This window comes from Mercenaria mercenaria, chromosome 5 (assembly GCF_021730395.1).
Source record: "Mercenaria mercenaria strain notata chromosome 5, MADL_Memer_1, whole genome shotgun sequence".
Taxonomy (NCBI): Eukaryota; Metazoa; Mollusca; class Bivalvia; order Venerida; family Veneridae; genus Mercenaria; species Mercenaria mercenaria.
The window spans coordinates 80,685,658-80,705,709 of record NC_069365.1 but is presented as its reverse complement, the minus strand read 5'-3'; the positions used below and the strand labels follow the sequence as shown (position 1 = coordinate 80,705,709).

Genomic DNA, 20,052 nt, shown 5'->3' with positions numbered 1-20,052 from the left:
GTTCATTATGTAACTTTAGTGCGATTTGTTATTATTTATATGTCGGACTAGATCACAAACATCAGTTAGGCATTTCGATCGTAAATGAAAAGATACAAGTGTATTAAGCTACACGTGCTGATCTTGATCACCATAGGGTGATCATTTACAGGATTTTGAAGTCGAATTTTGATTTAAGAGAGAGGATTTTGTTGATACCTACATTTAAAAAAATGCCTGTTGTTCGTATTTCGACGTGTTATGTAACAAAAATCCTGACATATTTCTCAGTGTCCGTAAGAAGCGTACCAAGCCTTCAGTTTCCAGAAAAAGGCATTTACTATGCAAAAGTTGGTCATTACTGCACAGTAAAGTTGAAAGGGCTGTCAGGAATTGTTCCTAGCGTCCTCCGTGGCCGAATGGTTAAGGTCGCTGACTTCAGATCACTTGCCCCTCGTCTATGTGAGTTCGAGCCTCACTAGGGGTGTTGAATTCTTCAAGTGAGGAAGCCATCCAGCTGGCTTACGGAAGGTCGGTGGTTCTACCAAGGTGCCCGCTCGTGATGAAATAATTCACGGAGGGACACCTAGGCTTTTCCTCCACCATTAATGCTGGAAAATCGCCATATGATTTATCATGTGTCGGTGCGACGTTAAATCCAACAACAACAAAATAAATGAGACTGGATAACCGATTATAAAATAAAACATAATGAGTAGAAAATTAAAAATGTCAACTTTTTATTTTGGCATTTCATTTAAACACGAAACTTCAAAAACAAATGGATTTAAATAGCTCCAAGTGTTGTTGACGTGGGTCGTCTCCAGATTGCCAGTTGCGTAATCCGTTTCCACATCTTGTGCAAACAACGTAATCATCCATGCCTGAAGAAAATGGTTAAAAAGGTGTAATAAAGATATATTATACCCAAGTGTCATACATGTATTTAAAAATATTATCAATTACTAGATACTATAGTTTGTATATAAGAGTGCAAAGACGGTAGCATCCATTTCCACTATCCAATTTTAAGTTCGGTTTTAAGGCGTGGTCGGAAACATCTATGTCCAATATCGTCTAATACTCAATCAAACCGATCCTGCAACATTTTCATTTTTGTCGCTATGTTTGATCGGTTGTTCACCCTATTTTCTATTTTAACACACTATACACTAATAAATGCATAACTTAGGAATACGTAATACTACTAACAATACTGGAAGCTTTTAGCAAACTGCTATAATTTTTTTTCTCTTTTTTTTTTGGATTTTACGTCGCACCGACACATGATAGGTCATATGGCGACTTTCCAGCTTTAATGGTGGAGAAAGACCCCAGGTGCCCCTCCGTGCATTATTTCATCACGATGGGGCACCTGGGTAGAACCACCGATCTTCCGTAAGCCAGCTGGATGGCTCGAACCCACATCGATGAGGGGCAAGTGATTTGAAGTCAGCGACCTTAACCACTCGGCCACGGAGGCCCAATCTGCTATAAATAGATATGACATTTATAAAGGTTGCAGTTCTACTTACAAAACCTAAGCCTAATTAAACACATTTAATGAGGAATCTAAAGATACATAATTTAAGTGAAAGGTGAGCATAGTACATCGTTGGATTATAGGCAAGCTAACGCATTAGCAAGCATTTCAATGAAAAAAAAAACGTATTTATTTCAGTTAGTGGCATTTTATGTTTTAGATAAATTATGTAAAATAAAATAAATTCCAGAAACGCATGTTTACTAATAGAACTATCACTTTAATAGTTAAAATGTAAACACTAAGAAATAAAAAATCAATTGAATTAAGTAGAGCTGTAACTTCTAAGCTGATAGAAGCATTCCATACACTGTACAGATAAATCTATTTCGAATTTGAAAATACCAAATCGTACCATAATACCAAAATCCTGCCTCAGCTAAGGCCTCTTTAGCAAGAAAAGGTACTGGCCAGTCAAAGTATGTTGCCAATCGTCCTTCGTAGCTGAAGATACTATACAATGCACTTCTTGTTTTTTGTCGTCGAAGGTAAGGAGTGGCTGACACCGAACTTGGAAATGTAGGAAAGCTTCGCAAATATAGAAAATTGAAGTCTTCGTGACGAAGGTATGTAGGCGGCTGTAATGCAAAGTCTGTCTATAAAAGGTAATTTATTATATATTTAGAGTTTCAAAGTGGTAGAAATATTATTTGCTATGATCTGAGCGAAGTCACTGTTTTAGGTTCTTTAAGACATTATTATAGAAATATCCCATGAATCATAAAAAAAAAATTCCCAACGGTATACATAATCGTATACCTTTGAGAAAGCCCTGACAAGAAATTGCAAATGTATGCGAGTTCTACAAGTTCTAAAGTTTTAAAGAAAAAATCGTTGAAATGAAAACTCTAAAACCAAAAGTTTCACAATAATGTTTTCACGTAATATATGATTGTGAAGGATACTATCCCTCTGTAATAGCAGTTTTATTATAGCAATGCTAGTTCGTCCCAGAATGAAATATCATTATCAGTTACATTTCTCACTTTAATGAGGCTTGATTTGAATTATCTGCCCTTGAAAGTAGATTGTTTTTCGGCATTTTCCAAATTTCAAGAGCAGATAATTCATGACCAAGGATGGGTTCCTATGATTTGTTTTATTTCATATTTCTGTTTTAGATTCGATTCTCTGTTAGTAAAAAAGTTTAAAGAAGGAATTCTTTCAGTGAGAAATTTTTAGCCGTGTCAATATAGAGACTGTTGCAAATATCCTTATGAACATGACAAAATGATACTGCAAAGTCCTAGTCTTTCCTATGGACCGAATTTCTTTAGATTTTGTATACTAACTGCAAATGAAGTCTGAAATAGAAATAACAATTAAAATGCACGGTTCTCTTGCCTTGATCTGGAATAACCTGCCCTTGAAAATTGGTTTCTTTTTTTTATTTTCTGATTTTCAAGGGCAGGTAATTCAAGATCAGGCCTGAGCACCTATGCTTTTTAATACATATTTCCGCTTTAACCTTGACCCTCAGTCAGTACACAAAGTTTAAAGAAATTCTACCCTATATACATGTAGGCAACTGTAGCTTCAATCTGACTAAAGTACATCTCCTATTACGCTACGCATAGGATCTGAGAACGACCTATTCATAGCCTCGTTCTGACGACAATTCCGCTAGCCAATCAGAGCTTAACTTACAACATTTTGCAAGCCTACCTGTAGCCTTGACTTTTGATATTTACAATTCTTATCTCGTAATGTGTCAGATAGCCGGGTAGCTCAGTATGTAGGCCACTTGCATTGTAAGCGTGGGATCATGGGTTCGAGCCCTGGAATGATTGCACATTTTTCTTACTCTTTGACATTCGAACAAGTAGTCTGATTGGTTAAAATAAAAATAGCAATACTGGAAATCCAAAATATACAGAAGACGTATGTGAATGGGTCGTTCTCAGATCTTCGTTTAGAAGATCAAGTACTTAAGTCAGATTGCTGTAGCTTTTACCTTTATCAGTAACAGATACATAAATAAAATAATCTGAACTACATTACACTAAAATTGCAACGTAAATCCTCACCCCCCCCCCCCCACCCCCCACCGCCCAGCACACACACACACATACACACACACACACACAAAGACGTCCACCCACAGAGCATAATAAATCACGTTTGAATTATTGCAAAATAATAAAAAGAAGGTAGGCACATACTTCTTGATTCCACTGCCGCTGACTTGGCCGACATGGCAGGTTCGGTTCTGGTAAATCCTAAATCAAAATACAAAAGAAGAAATGTTAAAAAGGAAATGATGAAGATTTCAAAGTATTATATTAACAAATTAATAAATTAATGATGGCATTTCTAGCCTATATGCGTTATTAATGCGAATTATAGTCTGCATATTGATACACTTATGGCAGTTATGCATTACATTAAAACTGCAACGTAAATCACCCCCCCCCCCCACACACACACACACAAAGACTTCCACCCACAGAGCATGATAAATCACGTTTGAATTATTGCAGAATAATGAAAGGAAGGTAAGCACATACTTCTTGACTCAACTGCCACTGAAATGGCCGATACGGTAGGTTCGGTTCTGGTAAATCCTAAATCAAAATACAAAAGAAGAAATGTTTAAAAGGAAATAACAAAGATTAAAGTATCATATTAATAAACTGATAAATCAATGATAGCATTTCTAGCCTGTATGCGTTAATCATGCGAATTATAGTCCGCATAATGATGCACTTATGGCAGCTATGCCTGTGGAAACTATCCGTCTGAACATTGAAAAAGAATATTCGTCCGGATTGCTGCTGCAGGGCTAAAAAGGAATACGAATAATAACCTGTATTTGGTGCAACAATAGAACCGTATCTCTGTCTAATATCTGCTAAAAGGATATCATTTATTAATTTACAACATGCTCAACTTAACACGTTTCAACAAGTATACAAATACAATAGTATAAACCTCATCAATACTGCAAGGGAAAGCCAGGGCTGTGAAAGGAAATGGAATTTTAAATTAAATTTAAAATCTAAATGGTCAAACCTCTATTAGAATTAAGCACACTAACGCATTGGATCTATATATTTTTGCAAACGAAATACTGTGTGTGCATAATTTTCAAAGAATAGCTTATATATAATTATTAATAGCATTACAAGTGTATACGCAATATTCAATCTTATAACTAGCACTTACATGAAATACGGTCGTCACGAATCCCTCTCTGCTGAAATGGACATTTTGGTCGGTCTGCGGCTGCAATCCTAATACGATATCCTAAGAAAGGAACACGAATGGTCACGCCAAGGGTTCGTATCTCTGACTAATAATAGCTATAAGAATACCTCTAGAATATGCTCAACCTAATCAATATTGGGATGGAAATCCAGAGCGTATAAAAGGAAATTGAATATTAAAGTAAATCTAACACACAAAACATCCGCTTTACTGAATATGGCTGAAAGGTATTGCTTGAATACCTATTTGAAGGATAAAGAAAAAGCGGGCGGACGTTTAAATCAAATGCTTGTCTATTTTCAGACGAAATAACAACATACATTTTGATTCTGGCAGCCTCTTCTTGTTTGGAACAGGGAAGACCATAAAACAAAACACTATAGCACAAATCACAAATCAGGAATTGAAAGCGAAATAAGTCTATCTGCTTCTTTATTTTTTGTACATTTAGAATTATTCAACTGTTGCCCTACCGTCCCTTCCTCCTCCCCGACACACACACACTATCGTCGAAATAAAAACGGGAGGACAAACAGTAATGAAGAAGTGAAGACACAGGCCATTCCACTAATTAACATACCCCACATATTTAAAAAGTAAAATAAGTAAGGCCATAAGCAATTTCCAGCACTTAGTGCTATAATAAATTGTTAAAATTTATTCAATAGAAGTATGATAAACGCACTCCCTCTCCCGCCACTTCCTCGAGGGCGTTAATAAGAGAATATTTGGTAATTATCAATCGACAGACAGTTCATAAAATCATTAATAACATTAGGTACCATGTTAAACGGGATATATAATTTAAATATATATGCGCTTACACTAGCTGTGGGTGTCCTAGATTTTATATCTCTCCAGTTAAAAGTGACCGCTGGGGAGTTTAGCTGCTGCATAGCCAATCTAGGATCCTAAAATGGAATAGAAATACATGTAATCACAATTTTCATAGAACTAAATTATAGGCTGGTATTTTAGGCATCTTTGCATTTTACTTTTTAAACCCTTGTAAGTAACTGAAGTAGTACGTTTTGTATTTCTACACATTCCATTATTATTGTGTTTCCGCATCCATAGAAAATTATATAACAGTGCCAAATTGTTTAAAGACTTATGTATTGAACGAAAATACACATGCATTGAAATATCAAAGAAATATAATTAACATGTCAACTCAATGAATATAACAACATACTTCTTGATTGTTCTGGCCTTCGCTCGGCTGGGAAGGCCGACTTGGACCGGACGGATCCTAAAATAAAATATAGTAAAACGATTAACGAATTATCAAAGCAACAACGTATAAAAGCAATAAGAACATTTACTGAATGTAGGCTACATGCAGTATATTAGTTGTGGTATTGTTCTCATAATGGTACATTTGTACCATTTAACTGTTACTGTCTAACGGTAATATTTTAGGAACATATGCTACAAATTTTATTAAATGCAGAGGCTGATTTTTACTCGATTATTGTCGGTGACCTGTTGTTTTCACTCCAACATTTTTTTGATAATTTGATGTTGGTTTATGAAAGGATTTTTGTTTTCCCAAGATAACTGCCAATACCTGAAGTCATGTCAGGAGGGTAACCTAGGGTCTCCTTCTACCATAAAATGTAGGAAAGTCACCATATGACATAAAGTATGTCAACAAACAGAACAAACAAATAAAAAGAACAAAAAAATAAATAAGAGCTTACCTGAGCATTTCCATTAGTGGCTTCCATATATTGAATCTTCACGGGAGACAATTGACTGAAGTAATATATTATGCTGAAAATGATAAAGAAACAGATTTAACCGATGAATATCGAGGTACAGTTATTGTTCTACAAAAGATTTATTAATGATGGATTTGGGCTATGGACAGGTGGCAATGAAAAGCTGAAGCAATTTAGTGAATTTGCAAATGAATTAACCAGAACAGAACAGTTGAACTGAGATTGAGTTATCAGAAATTGGAATTTTTAGACATTCTGGTTAGTTTAGAGTTTACTGAACGGTACAAAAAGCATCAGAGAGCTCTACAACTTCATGTCACCCGGCACATACGAAGAAAGCATTAGCCTATGGCCTAGGTATAAGAATTAAAAGAACTTTTAGAAAAGAATTTGACCATATTAAACACAGAGGAGAACTTAAACAACACCTAAGAAAAAGAGGATACACTTGTAAAGACCTTGAATAACAGCTGCAAAGGGGTCGATAAATTAGATACGCAGGAATTATTACAAACAAAAAAGACTGAACCAGAAGAAAAGGGAGTCCTATGAGTGCTGACCTATTCCAGAATGTTACCATATATACGAAACATCCTGTGAAAACTTCAAAAGTACTCTATAGTTCAGAACGTATGAGAACTGTCTTCCAGGAACCACCGTTGTTAGCCTTCAGAAGAGATAAAAAAAATGGTGATGTGTTGGTACATGGCAAAACTGACAGGGCTTTTAGATTTTCTCTTGATACATGTTCCTGCCATATTTGCCCGCTGATATTTAAAGAGGAGGTATCTGACACCACAGCCAGATACACATACAAGACAGTAGAACATACCAGTTGTAGTGATACCAATCTGGTGTATGGATTACTATGCAAACCATACGATAAAACAGTATACATGTATGTTGGGGAAACTGAGGGAATAAGTGAGCATTTACGTGACATCAGACAGCAGGTATTGGATATTTGTTTGTGTATTATTAAAGATACTCGCCCACAGTTTGTTTGAATTTTTTCAACATGTTCATTTCCACCTAGATTGGCATATAATGTATATATGACTTTTTTAAAATGATAAAGTGGGTGCAAATAGGTTAGATATTGGTAAAAATAAAATGAAAAAAATGTAAATTTTCTGTATTATTATCTTAAAGCTTTGCAATGGTTTACTACTTTCTGCACAATATTTTTGTTACCTATAATAATATCTTGCAAAATTCTTATGACAATACGTTTGTAACACTAGTCACTTTCAGAGTACAAACGTTTTATGCATATCTGAGAGAAATTATTTCTCCTTAAAACGAAAGTGGATTGATGTTATGATGAACATAGCGATTGGAATTGTCAGTAATATGGCATTCACATTAAATTATGTGTGTGCGTTCGGAGTCTTCTGCATTTTTTAATATCACATGCATTTTACTTTACTGCCTTAGTACACTTCTTCATAATGTATGTATACCACTAGCCAAAGCTTTATGGAATTGTAAATAACGCTAAGCAATTTGTAAATATATTTTTTAATAAAAGAAGTTGAATTAAGTAATTTCATGTATTTTGAGCAAGGATTATTCCGCTGTTTATTTGTTTGTGCCACTCAACTGACGCGTGCGGGAACGCTGAGAGAACAATACCAGATAGTTGATTTTATGTAACTAATCGTTATTATTTACTACAGGGTATAATGTGTAAGAGTAGATTTCTACGTCAGATTGTCCAAGTCTTGTCGTTGCTTTGAATATATTTTGATGTTTGTATATAACATATACACAAAGCGGATCAAACGAATGAGGTAATATATGCTTTTTTCTCATTCTGAGGCATACATTTAGGCTACATAATAAGTATTTGTTATTTTAGGAATGACAAACTGGCAAGTATACAAAATATTTCGATAGGCTTTTGGAAATTGCTCTTATATTTACATGCTTAAAGCTGCAAAGAATGACTCGTATATTACAGAAAGATTCTGACAATTTTAGATATATAATTATGATAAAACAAAATATGCAATTAAACTTGTACTGAGTGATCACCTAAGGGCATGGCAAAAGGTGATCTCCTAACAAGCTTGTCTCATTATACAACAATTTGTTCTTTAGCAGCACAAAGGGAATTGAAAAAGAGGTAACTTAATGCAAATGGTCTGTCGACTATACTTCAATGATCCGTTTTTAAAAACGCAACACCTACAAAGGTTTATTTAGTTCATATTTTAGCCATTCAAATTTTCTATTAAAATGTAAATAATACTTGACAAACATTTATTTATGAGCATCACAGTGTGCTTCACGAAATAACATAAAACTCTATAAATGACTTCCGCCTGAAATACTGATCAAATCAGCGAATAATTATCATCAAAATGACTTTTAGTGTAATTTTCTTTGCCTGTTTTATTGTTTGGTTTAAACAATCAATAGAGTCTGACGTGCATTCATCTGTAAACCAATGAACTTCCTTTTTAAGCTGTTTCGTTATCAATTTTAAACATGAACTTAAAATTTCGAATACTTTGAATTTTTTACCAGAAAAATATTTTGTTTCATATAAAACGTCTTAAGATGACTTTGTATTCAAATCAACACTTGGTACTTACAAACTGCAATTTATGTCGTAAAAGTGTCTTCTATTATTGACCTCAAATATTGAATCGTCAAGAAATCAAAACATTACTTACTCCGTGTGCATGAACTGAAGATAATAAATTATACATATCAAGTTGTCAATTTCATAAAATATTAGTTATATATAACAACAAACTAAGTGACAGAAAATTACCCAAAAAAAACCCAAAAGCATATTGATATTTTACCTGTCGCCGACGTTATATCAAAAGCAATATAAAGCGCAGTCTCACAGTAAGGTTAATTTGACAATAATGTTCATTGTATAAAGCCTTTTATACTTTGATATATTATAAGATAACAAAATATACTACCCGGTAATCGATATCGATTGCGTACCTGTTGACAATACATTGTTCTTCAATTCATGCAATCGAAAGAACATTATTCATAAAATATTTGTAACAGTATTAAAATTTAGACTTTGTACTTTTTGTTTTTGAATTTGTACTAAGCTTGGCTGTTTTGTTTCATGCAAAATTAATTTTGTAGCCAAATGACCTGGTCAACGCGTAATTATTGAAACTGCTCTAAGTTAATCTGCTGAGGTAATCATGTGAGGTCCGAAATGATAGGACAATATCTTTAAATGCATATAAATAACAGCATGAGACATGTATGAATAACATGACAGACAATGATATTTGACTTTTCTCTATGTGATCTTAAACTTAATGTTCTCTCGGAGAAAATACTTCAGTGTTTCACTGAAACAAACATATACCCTCTAAAACTGGCCAATTTAGATTGCAAAATTAAACGCAAAAGCGAAATCAAATATTCTGTTTTATTTTTCCGAAAATACGTTGTTTATTTTTATATCATACCACATGCATGTCTATTTTAGGCTTCAGTATTGATATTTAAAAAGTACAATATCACTGACCTATATGATAACGATATCGGTAGATTTTTAGAAAATACATATAACTGTAAACCTTATTAACACCATACCCTGTGTGGAATTTTATGTGAATCATATACATTGCAGCTCAAAACACAAACAGATTCTTTACATATTTTCAAATACTTTTTGATACAGTTGTAGAATATATTTCGTGGGCTTGGTGCATGAATGTTGTAAGTCATATTTTGAAAACTTTACAGGAGAGAGAAAAAACATTTTTATTTTAAAATATCAATTTAAAACTAAAGTTTTTTTTTATTCATTTATTGTTTTATCATAAATGCTTATTAACAGAAAACAGAGAACACAGATTATTTCCACCAAAACTGATATATTTAAATATAACTTAGATACAACATTGGTGCGCCGAAATCCTAATGAAAAATATTGTGCACAAATGTTGTAACTAAAACTCAAGACAAAATCAAGTGTGCATTTTTCTAGTGGAACTTAATTTTAAAACCAACTCATTTCAGGAGTATCACAGGGAATAAAATATAAACAGATTAGACATGAGAATGACATAATTAAGATCATTCAAATATGTATTTTGACAAAAAAGTCTGTTCAGCTCTTCAAAATGTATTTCATGTTTCAAGGAAAACCTTAAAAAAGTAACAAATCAAATACTTCTGTACACAGTTTTGATACAATTGTACTTCTATCCTTTTTTTAGCAATATAAACTACCAAAATTAGGAAACCAATGCCAAGAAAACTATACAAATGTTTCTTGGAAGGGTCACACGCAAAAATATCAGACACTGCTAAAACCATCAAAATTTCAGACAATATCTGACAAAATTCAGCAATGAATGGAAAATTTTCATTTTTATCAAGAGAAATAATTGCAGTCGTGACTGACTTAAGTCCTTAGAACAGCCAGTAACTATTAGTAAGTTGTATGTACCCTATACAAGGGTCTGTCCCTGATTAATTCCAAGAATTACAGTAAGGTAAAAAGTACAAAATGCCTAAAAGCACTGAAAAAGAACAATGAAACAAACAAATCATTGCAAAACAGCAGCTGTATTAATTTTGTTTAATCTAAGTAACAAAACTTATAGTCATTAAGTAAAACTAGCTTTTAAAGTTACTTTAAAACACAATTTTAACACTGTTATAGCAACAAGAAACATGTCACGTCAAGTTATTTAAACATAGCACTGATTAGAAACATCTCTTATTACATTTCAAAAAAATGTTTAATCAGCTTGCATCAAATTGACTTAAAACTAAGTTTAAAGTCTTTGCTTTTGTTATAAATACAATAACGTTATCAGTCAGTATATCTGGGACTGCACATAATGTGACTATATATTCACAAAACAAGATTACCTTTTGGAAGGAAGCTCGTGAGGGAGGAACAGATAAAATGAATGATGCATGCCTGGAATTGTATTTTTTTTTACACAAACTTAACAGATCAGCATATTTTGCCAAAGGGATTTGGATGTACTCAGATCGAAGTTGCTGAAGATGCAGAGTGAGGGGGTTTGGTATTTCTCTAAGCCGCAACCTTTGAAACAAGTTAACCTGATACGACACTCCATCATAGTTTTTCTGGTACTCAAACTGATGTGGGAGTGATGCTTCAAGTTTTAACTTCTTGATTGAATTCCAGTACACCTTTTCGTTATTGGAATTGACTTCAAAATTTTTAATGTGCACAGACATTCCTTTAAAATCATAAAAGTCCTCTAAGGACATTTCTTTGACAATGTAAGGCTGCTTCAATCTAGCCATTCTGATAGAGGCTGCCCATTCTGGAGATGAGTAAATTGGCTTTCTGCCAGCCGTGGCTCTTTCAATAGATGAATGTATTGAATCTCCCTCATTGAAAGTATGTCCCTTTTCTAGGTATTTATGACGTATGGAATTAATTTGTAAAGTGTTAATTGCAAACCACAGCATGGTAACAAAAAATCTGTTTTTATTCTGTGATGTGCAATTATCACTGTACAGAATAAAATCCTTCTTTCCCTTTTCGGACATAGTTTTGAGAAAAGAAAAAACACAGGATGCTATTTCACAGCCACCGCGGCTTGCAACAGATTCATGCCATACATAACAATGCCCATCTTTTGTGGCTAGATCATATATTGTAAAATTATAAGTGTTGAGTCTTCTTTTATAATACATGCATCCATCAAAGGCATTGGGTGTGAGCAATATTTCTTGCAAGTCAAAAACAGCAACAGAAAGGCTGTCTTCTTTTGTAGCACTTTGCTTATCAATTTCCTTTTCTTTTTTAGCAAGTTCTTTATTACTCAAGTGTCTCTCAATTTCAGCCTTTAGTTTGACTTTTTCATGCTCCGGTGCATTTTCGTACGAGTTACAGAGATCACATTGGTCCTTAAGAGGCTTGTGGAATGCTAGATTGAACTCATTATTAAAAATATATCTGTAATAGGACTCTTTAACTGGAAAAATACCAGCATTGAAACATTTTTTTTCATAAGCCTTATGCATTATAGAAACACTTAGTTCAGAAGGCAGATACTTTTTCTTGCTGTTTTTTCTACAGTAATGACTTTCCACAGTTTCATAAGAGTTAATGTGATCTCGTACTGCCTGTTTGCGTGATTCACTGACCTTATTTGGCCTGTTCAGGTGTTTACCTCTACTGTCTTTTGAAATACCTGCAAGTTCAGCTTTTTCATAGGCTGTTCTAACAGTCGCATCTGAAACCCTAATGGTATCAAGAAACATTTTTTTACAAACCTTTTTTTTGCTACCGTCAGGTTTTGGCAAGAACCACTCATATGTAACATTACGCCTACTTACCTCCTTTGTTTTTATCTTCCTTTCTTTTCTGATTGTGTTTAGTTGTATGAAATGCCTTTTACTTTGTATGCTGTCTAAATGATAATAAGCATGAAACATAGTTTGTCTATCTTCAAATGAGAAGTTGTCATGGCATCTGTAACGGCATTTCAAACCACACCCTTGTCCCATGATTTTAGCAGGCCTTACTTTACCTGTTTTATCAATATAACTTTTACCTTCATTTCTTCTTCTCATTCTTACATTTCGTTTCCAACTGCTTGGATCTCTCTTCCGTTTACGAAATGTTAATCGGCCCGTATTACCTTCATCTGAGCAAGACAGACCACAGCTAGCTTGTACAGGCTCTTGTATGTTCTCTTGTTCTATATTACATATTATTTCATTTTCAGTTCTCGGCAGCTGATGAGTATTTAAATTACTGTTTTCACATTGATTTACAGAACTTACCCTTTGAGATTCTATACATTCATCTACAGTTTTGCTAGGCTGAACTGCAGAACGTAATGCAGCTAGTGGTATCTCATCTTCAGTGTCATAATTGGTATTATAGTTTGGGGTACTAGCATTGCCATTATATCTAGACTTTAATCTACTTAATGGAATATTGTCATCTAACTCTGACTCATCAGTGTCACTTACATTCTTCAAATCAGTAAAGTAATCATAATTTTCATCAACATTACTATTATCATCATCATTATCATCATCATCATTCTTCTGATCACCAGCATCATTAGCTCCTTCATCATCATCATCATTTTCATTGTCAGACATATTATCAAACTCATTGACATCAATAGACTGTAAGAACAGTGAGCTATCATTCAATGTCTCCAATACTTGATCAACATAATTAGAATCAAATGATTCTGTGTCAGAGTTTTCCGAGATATCTACAGTTACATCAGACATCTCTGAAATGTCTGTGTTTTCTAAAAGCCTATTCTGTGCAATGAGCAATTTCCTCTTTGCAATATTTTCATCTTCAGAGTCAAATCCAGAAAACTCTGACCCAGAGCTGTAATCTAAATTCCAGAAGTTTAAAGAAGCCAACTCAAATTGTGCATTTTTACAGTCTAGTGAAGCAGATAAATGTCTTAGGAAGAGACAAAGTGCTACTAGAGTTTTATGTGTAGTCATACATGCAAAACCATCAGGATGTAACATGCCAGTGTCAAAACGACTGTGTGGGTCAAAGAAGTAATACTTTTCTTCTTCTTTTATAATGGCACCCGAGTAATAAGGTATTGATGATCCCATGGTAAGTATATATCCAGAGGGCTCATTGTCACATGATAACCTACTAAAGCCATCTTCTAGTGTCAGAAATACAGGACCAGACACTTTTTGTGTTAAAGTCCCATGAACAGGTTCAGAAACCCGAATTGAGGTACCATCAATTTCTTTAGGTATATCATCAATACATAAGTATGAATTATCCTTTGATATTTTTGAAAACAGTTTGTCACCACCATCTAGAATTGTATCCATTGTTGATCTGTTCCATTTAGATGGAGCAATTTGCCTTGATTTAAGAAGGCACTGAACTGCATTCGCCATACATTGTCTACCATTTCCAGTGTACCGTGGGTGACCCTGGTGGTATGTTGCCAACATTTTGATCTGGAATCAATTTTTTTTCCTTAATACGGATTGCAGTAAAGCAACATGAGCCACGTCATGAAAAAACCAACATAGTGCAATTGCGACAACCATGAATCCAGATGCACAGTCTAATCAGGATCTATTCTGTTTGCTACAGTTTCTCTAACTTCTGTAGATTTTGAAATTGTACAGTATGGATCCTGATCAGACTGCAAATGCACTTTGTTGGTTTTCTCATGGTGTGGCTCATATATTTTGATGTATTATTGAAGTATTAAAAAAAGAGCTGTTTTTAAAAATGCAGTATTTATTTTTGTACTTTGTGTGTTATATCAGTTCTAGAATTTAACAATGTATGCCTTTTTAAAAATGTATTAAAAATGTACTTTTTTCCAGTTACAGAGTGGTTAAGAAAATCTTGAAGTACAAAATTAAACTATGAATATGAAAGTAAACAGAACTGATTATACATTTGTGGAAATATTATCTGTAGATGATTTAAATTTAATCTGGGTACCTGGTGTTTATTTAGCTTTGAATAGACTGTCTCACAGTAGCATTTTAATTCTTCTTGGAGCAAGACAGTCTGTAAAATAATATTTATTATATAATTATATTATATATTACTCAATTTAAATCAAAAGCAAAGGAACAGATTTTAATTTAAATCTGAATTCGGATTTGTTTCCAATTAAATTTAAGGTATTCATAAGTACTAATAAATAATTTAATAACGTCAAGATTGAGTAATACAAGGCAATGATCTTAAAAAAAAATCAAATCTGTTTCTAAATTTACAGTATAGATCTAACACTTAGTATAGGTACCCACCCTCTTTTTAATTGTTGATCACTTTTTAACTTATTAAATAGTAAGATTATAAATATAATTATACTGATTAAAAATTCTTTATAAAATGAATTTAAAGTAAACTTACCAGTTACCACTCTTTTTCTTGCTTGATAAAAAAATGTCTTGTCTGGACTTATGAGGATAAAAGTTAAATACATCTGGACTTATAAGGTCAAGTTATGACATCATAAATCATAAGTAGAGTGATGATGTCATAAGTAGTCATGACTGTATTATCTACACTCATGTCCACTATTTTATTGATTTTTGTGCTATTTATAACTCTATTTACCTACTTACAACAATCATGCACAGAACAATTGGGAAGTACCAGTGTGCACATATGTTGTAAGTTGAGATACAACATTCATGCACAATAAAAATAATATGAGCTGAGATACAACTTTTGTGCATTTTCTGAAATTTGCTAGTTACATTGAGAATATGTTTATGATATTTTGTCATATAGTGAACATGTCTAAAATAATATATTTAATGCAAAAAAATGATTTTCACAAAAAATCGTAGTTACAACATTCATGCACCAAGCCCACGATTTGATATTTTCAAAGTAAAACAAAATGTTTTTTTTTTTCAAAAGAAAGGAAGCATGCCTCTAGTTTGTGAAAAATATTTTAAATAAGAACCGAAACAAATAAATATCCTATATATAATTTCAACATTAAATAATTTTATTGATAAAAGTATTTCAAAGTGAGAAATTTTGCCAAAAATGTATTAATTATTTATGCATTGCGTGACATGGATTGAACTCAATTATATGTGTATGCATATTTATTTGCTTTTTAGAAAACGCGTTGACTTACTATGCATAAAATGGTGTTTGTGGAGAAAAATATAGTTGCATAAAATTTCACACAGAAAGTAAATTTAGACAGAATTTAACAGAGGTAACTGTTTTGGAATTGTAAGAAGATTTATAAAATGCTTTTCAGAAAAAAAAATGATATGTGTGTTGAATGAGTAATTCTTCTTGCTTGGTATTAAAATTAGTTCAAACACGCATTGTTGGTGTACAAAGTTAAACCTAAAGTCCTTTTTGAAAACCGTGTGTCATTCTGTGTATGTCAACTTAAGACTATTAAATTGTTACATGGGGTTAGGTATCCCGTATTTTGCGCTATATGTCATTATATGTGGATATTATATTTCTGTCTACAATTTTATTTTCTGTTATGTTATGTTATAATTAGATAAACAATTTATTTGTTTGGGTTTTACGGCGCACCAACACAGTATAGGTTATATGGCGCCAAACAGGACTACAAGTTTTGGTTTCACATCTCATTTACATCGAAATAAAAACATTAGGTATGGAATCACAGAGTTACAGCAAAAGCAATGTCTATGCAGTGCTCTAGTATCTTTTATGTTCTGTAATTAGATAGACAATATGTATGCATTGCTCTAGTATCTGTTATGTTCTGTAATTAGATAGACAATATGTATGCATTGCTCTAGTATCTGTTATGTTCTGTAATTAGATAGACAATATGTATGCATTACTCTAGTATCTGTTATGTTCTGTAATAAATAAACAATATCTATGCATTGCTCTAGTATCTGTTATATTCTGTTATTAGATAGACAATATGTATTTGCGTTGCTCTTGTATTTGCTATGTTCCGTTATTAGGTAGATTAGGTATGTGCTATGCTCTAGTATCTGTTATATTCCGTTATATAATATGCATTGCTCTAGTATTAAGATAATTCAATTTCCTTGTTTTGACCTAATTGCACATTATTCAGTGCATGCTTTTTATGCCTGCCATTACAATTAACTAACTGCTTATTGAATTGTTAAAGCGATTTGTTCGTATACGGTGACGTTTAGAAGGCTACAGAATGGCGTGGGTGTAACACATGACATTACCTCTCCTTAACCGAATCTGCTATTAGTATTTGTGGTTGCGTGTAATCCTTTCATCAACTGATCGTCTTAGACTTTATGAAATGATACAACAATAGTGTTGTAATGAAATTAACCCTTTACCCCATAGATACTCATTTTAACACATCTATCCATTACCCCATAGATACTCGTTTTAACACACTTAAGTACACTGATAATTTAAATGCAAAATACCAATAAAATATCTCAGCAATGAAACCAACAAAATAATATATGTGATGTTTAAACTATTAATAAAAGATCAATTTCAGAAAAACATGTTGTTATAATTAATATTCATTGGTAATTTTCAGTTTAAATTCAGGTGGCATTTTTTGAAAATCACATTGACTTTATTTATAATAAGGGGCTATTGGTGAATGGAAAAGTACACAGGTGACCCAAAAGCATGTTATTGTTTGCATTCTAACATTCAATTATGGCAAATTATGTAAAAGTGAGACATTAGATTGGAGCTTAGGTCAGTGTAATAAAAGGTGTGGTTACCATAACAACCACTAAAATCCATAGGTCACTTGTGGAATTTATGCTAATTGACCTGGACCCCTAGGAAGTCTGTTTATTGGGCACAGCTGTCAAAACAAGGCAATTAAAGTGTTGTTTGCATCATATTTTAATATATGGACCAACACAGTTTTATAGAAAGTGTCTTTGATCAATGTTTCTTATCAAAACATTATGTAATTAATTAATTTTATGATCTATGACCTATCATGTTCTGCAAATTTGGTCCAAGTGTAGATTTTAATGACTGATTAGATGAGTTTGTTTATTTTGAAAATCACTTAATATAATCCTTTCTAGACTTACATTTACCTTCAATTAATAAAATTGTGTATTTGTAGCAGTAATTTTTTTTCTGTAGCATAACATGCTGAAAACAGCTAAATTACAATAATTTTCTAAGGTTATAGGTTTGTAGCTTTCTATCTTGAAAACTACTTATCACAAAAGTATGAAAAATATACCATCATGAAGAAAATTTAATTCTGAAAAAAATATTGTATTGGATACTAAATGGTTAAAATAAGTATTCATAGACTAATTTTGATCTGAGTAACTCATGTATAAATTTTTCATTTTTCTCTAATAACCTGTATTGGGATGGTGTACAGATAATGCTACAGAGTGTATTGGTTATCAGTAATCAATACTGTTGTATCTATATGGGGTAAAGGGTTAAGGTAGGTTTATAGAACTTGGTAACGTGCATAGCGTTACATACTAAGATGATAAAATGGCAATGCGTGCTGAAAACCTGGAGATTTTGGGTTACATATGTAAGTTAGATACCATGAAACAAATATAGCTAACATTAGGGTATAACTACACAATAGAGACGAATGAAAAGGCCAAACTGTAAGACAATCAAATAAGAATTCTTTTCAAAAATGTATGTCAGTGTTAATTCGTTTGAATGGCTAGTTGCACTGTTGAGTGTTAATTCTGAATTTCGATGGACTATGAAAGAACTTATGACTTTCTAGAAGACAGTTTGATTGTTTCCAAACATGAAATAATTTGACAAGCCAAGTGAGATCCGAACTATGCAATATAGTGAACATTTAATCAATTCGCCATGGACCTTAAACCTAGATATTTTCTTAAAAATGCTTCCACAGCTCTCAATTTTAAATAGTTGTTTGATAACGTTTAATTGTCGCACAAAAAGACGAAACTGACAGCATTATACGGCAACAATTAAAAAGCAAGGACGAAAGTCCATGGGAAAAGCAACATGCAAAGAACGTAGTCCACATGGAAAATACCAGTATATGAAACTGTTTACACGTACACGGAAGCGTTTAAATCTAAAAATAGATACTTTTCCACGAAGAGATATCGATGTTTGTGTTGTAGTACGTACGATATATCATTTTAAGGACAATAACTAACATGACACACTGACCTATATAATGTATACTTTAATTTTCGGAAAAAGCTTCTTTTTAGGAGGATCTAGTGTATTCTAACTTTACATTAATTGATATACTGAATCACATATTTTGTACAACAAAAACAATTGTATTTTAATACAACTGAATATTTCAGACATTTTTCCCCAAAAATTTAAATTAAGTCATGGTTAATGCTATAAAAATATAATAAGTATATTACATGTACAACATTTTTAAAGTTGTATGCACATAATCTTTACAAATGTTATTTTAACTTCCTTGAAACTTTAACTACAGACAACTCAGTATAAAAATAATTTTACTTACAGTATCAAATATATCAGTATATTTATGAGATATTAATGTTCTAAACAGTCCCTTGCCCAATAAAATCTAATCACTATCAATATTTAGCACTTGGACATTAATGATATATTGCGCAGTTGCATATTTGGGAATTTGCCAATAAACTATCGGGTATTTTTACAGTGGCAGTTAAAATATAAATATCAGAGACGGAGCGAAATGAGATTGTATTTCACTGTTTAAAGAATTTTCCATTAAAAACATGCGCGAATGAGAACAATAGAGAGCGATGATTGACAGAGATACGTTACAACACAATTCATGTCTCAATAACATCTCATCAACGGTTGTTGCGGGGCCGTTCCATGGAATTAGTCAGTTGGTTAAATAAGTATGTGCAATTAGACATTGATTCAATTTTTTGAGTACTGTGATTTTAAAATGAGGTCGCCATTGTCTATCAATTTAAAAGTGAACAAAGGTCGTTTCAACCAATCAAGCATGTGCACGGTTGAAAATTATATTGTACGGACAAAAGTGGATCCGTAACATTTGAAATAAAGACAGAAAAAAGTAGCTATATATTTTGTCGTGTTAAGCGACCTGCAAAATAACCGCTTTTTCTATTTTACGTTTCGGACAGTGTGACACGAGTATTAGACCTTTCTAACGTAAACGT

General features: G+C 32.8%; 1 protein-coding gene across 1 annotated transcript in view; it reads right to left on the bottom strand.

The window, feature by feature from the left end:
* Window positions 1-19,499, bottom strand: part of LOC128557179 (E3 ubiquitin-protein ligase XIAP-like) — a 47,471-nt gene extending 27,972 nt beyond the window's left edge. The window contains exon 1 of the mRNA XM_053544115.1: window positions 19,395-19,499. The gene's annotated coding sequence lies outside the window, so the exon portion shown is untranslated. The remainder of the gene's footprint in view (window positions 1-19,394) is intronic.
* Between the last annotated feature and the right edge of the window lie 553 nt (window positions 19,500-20,052).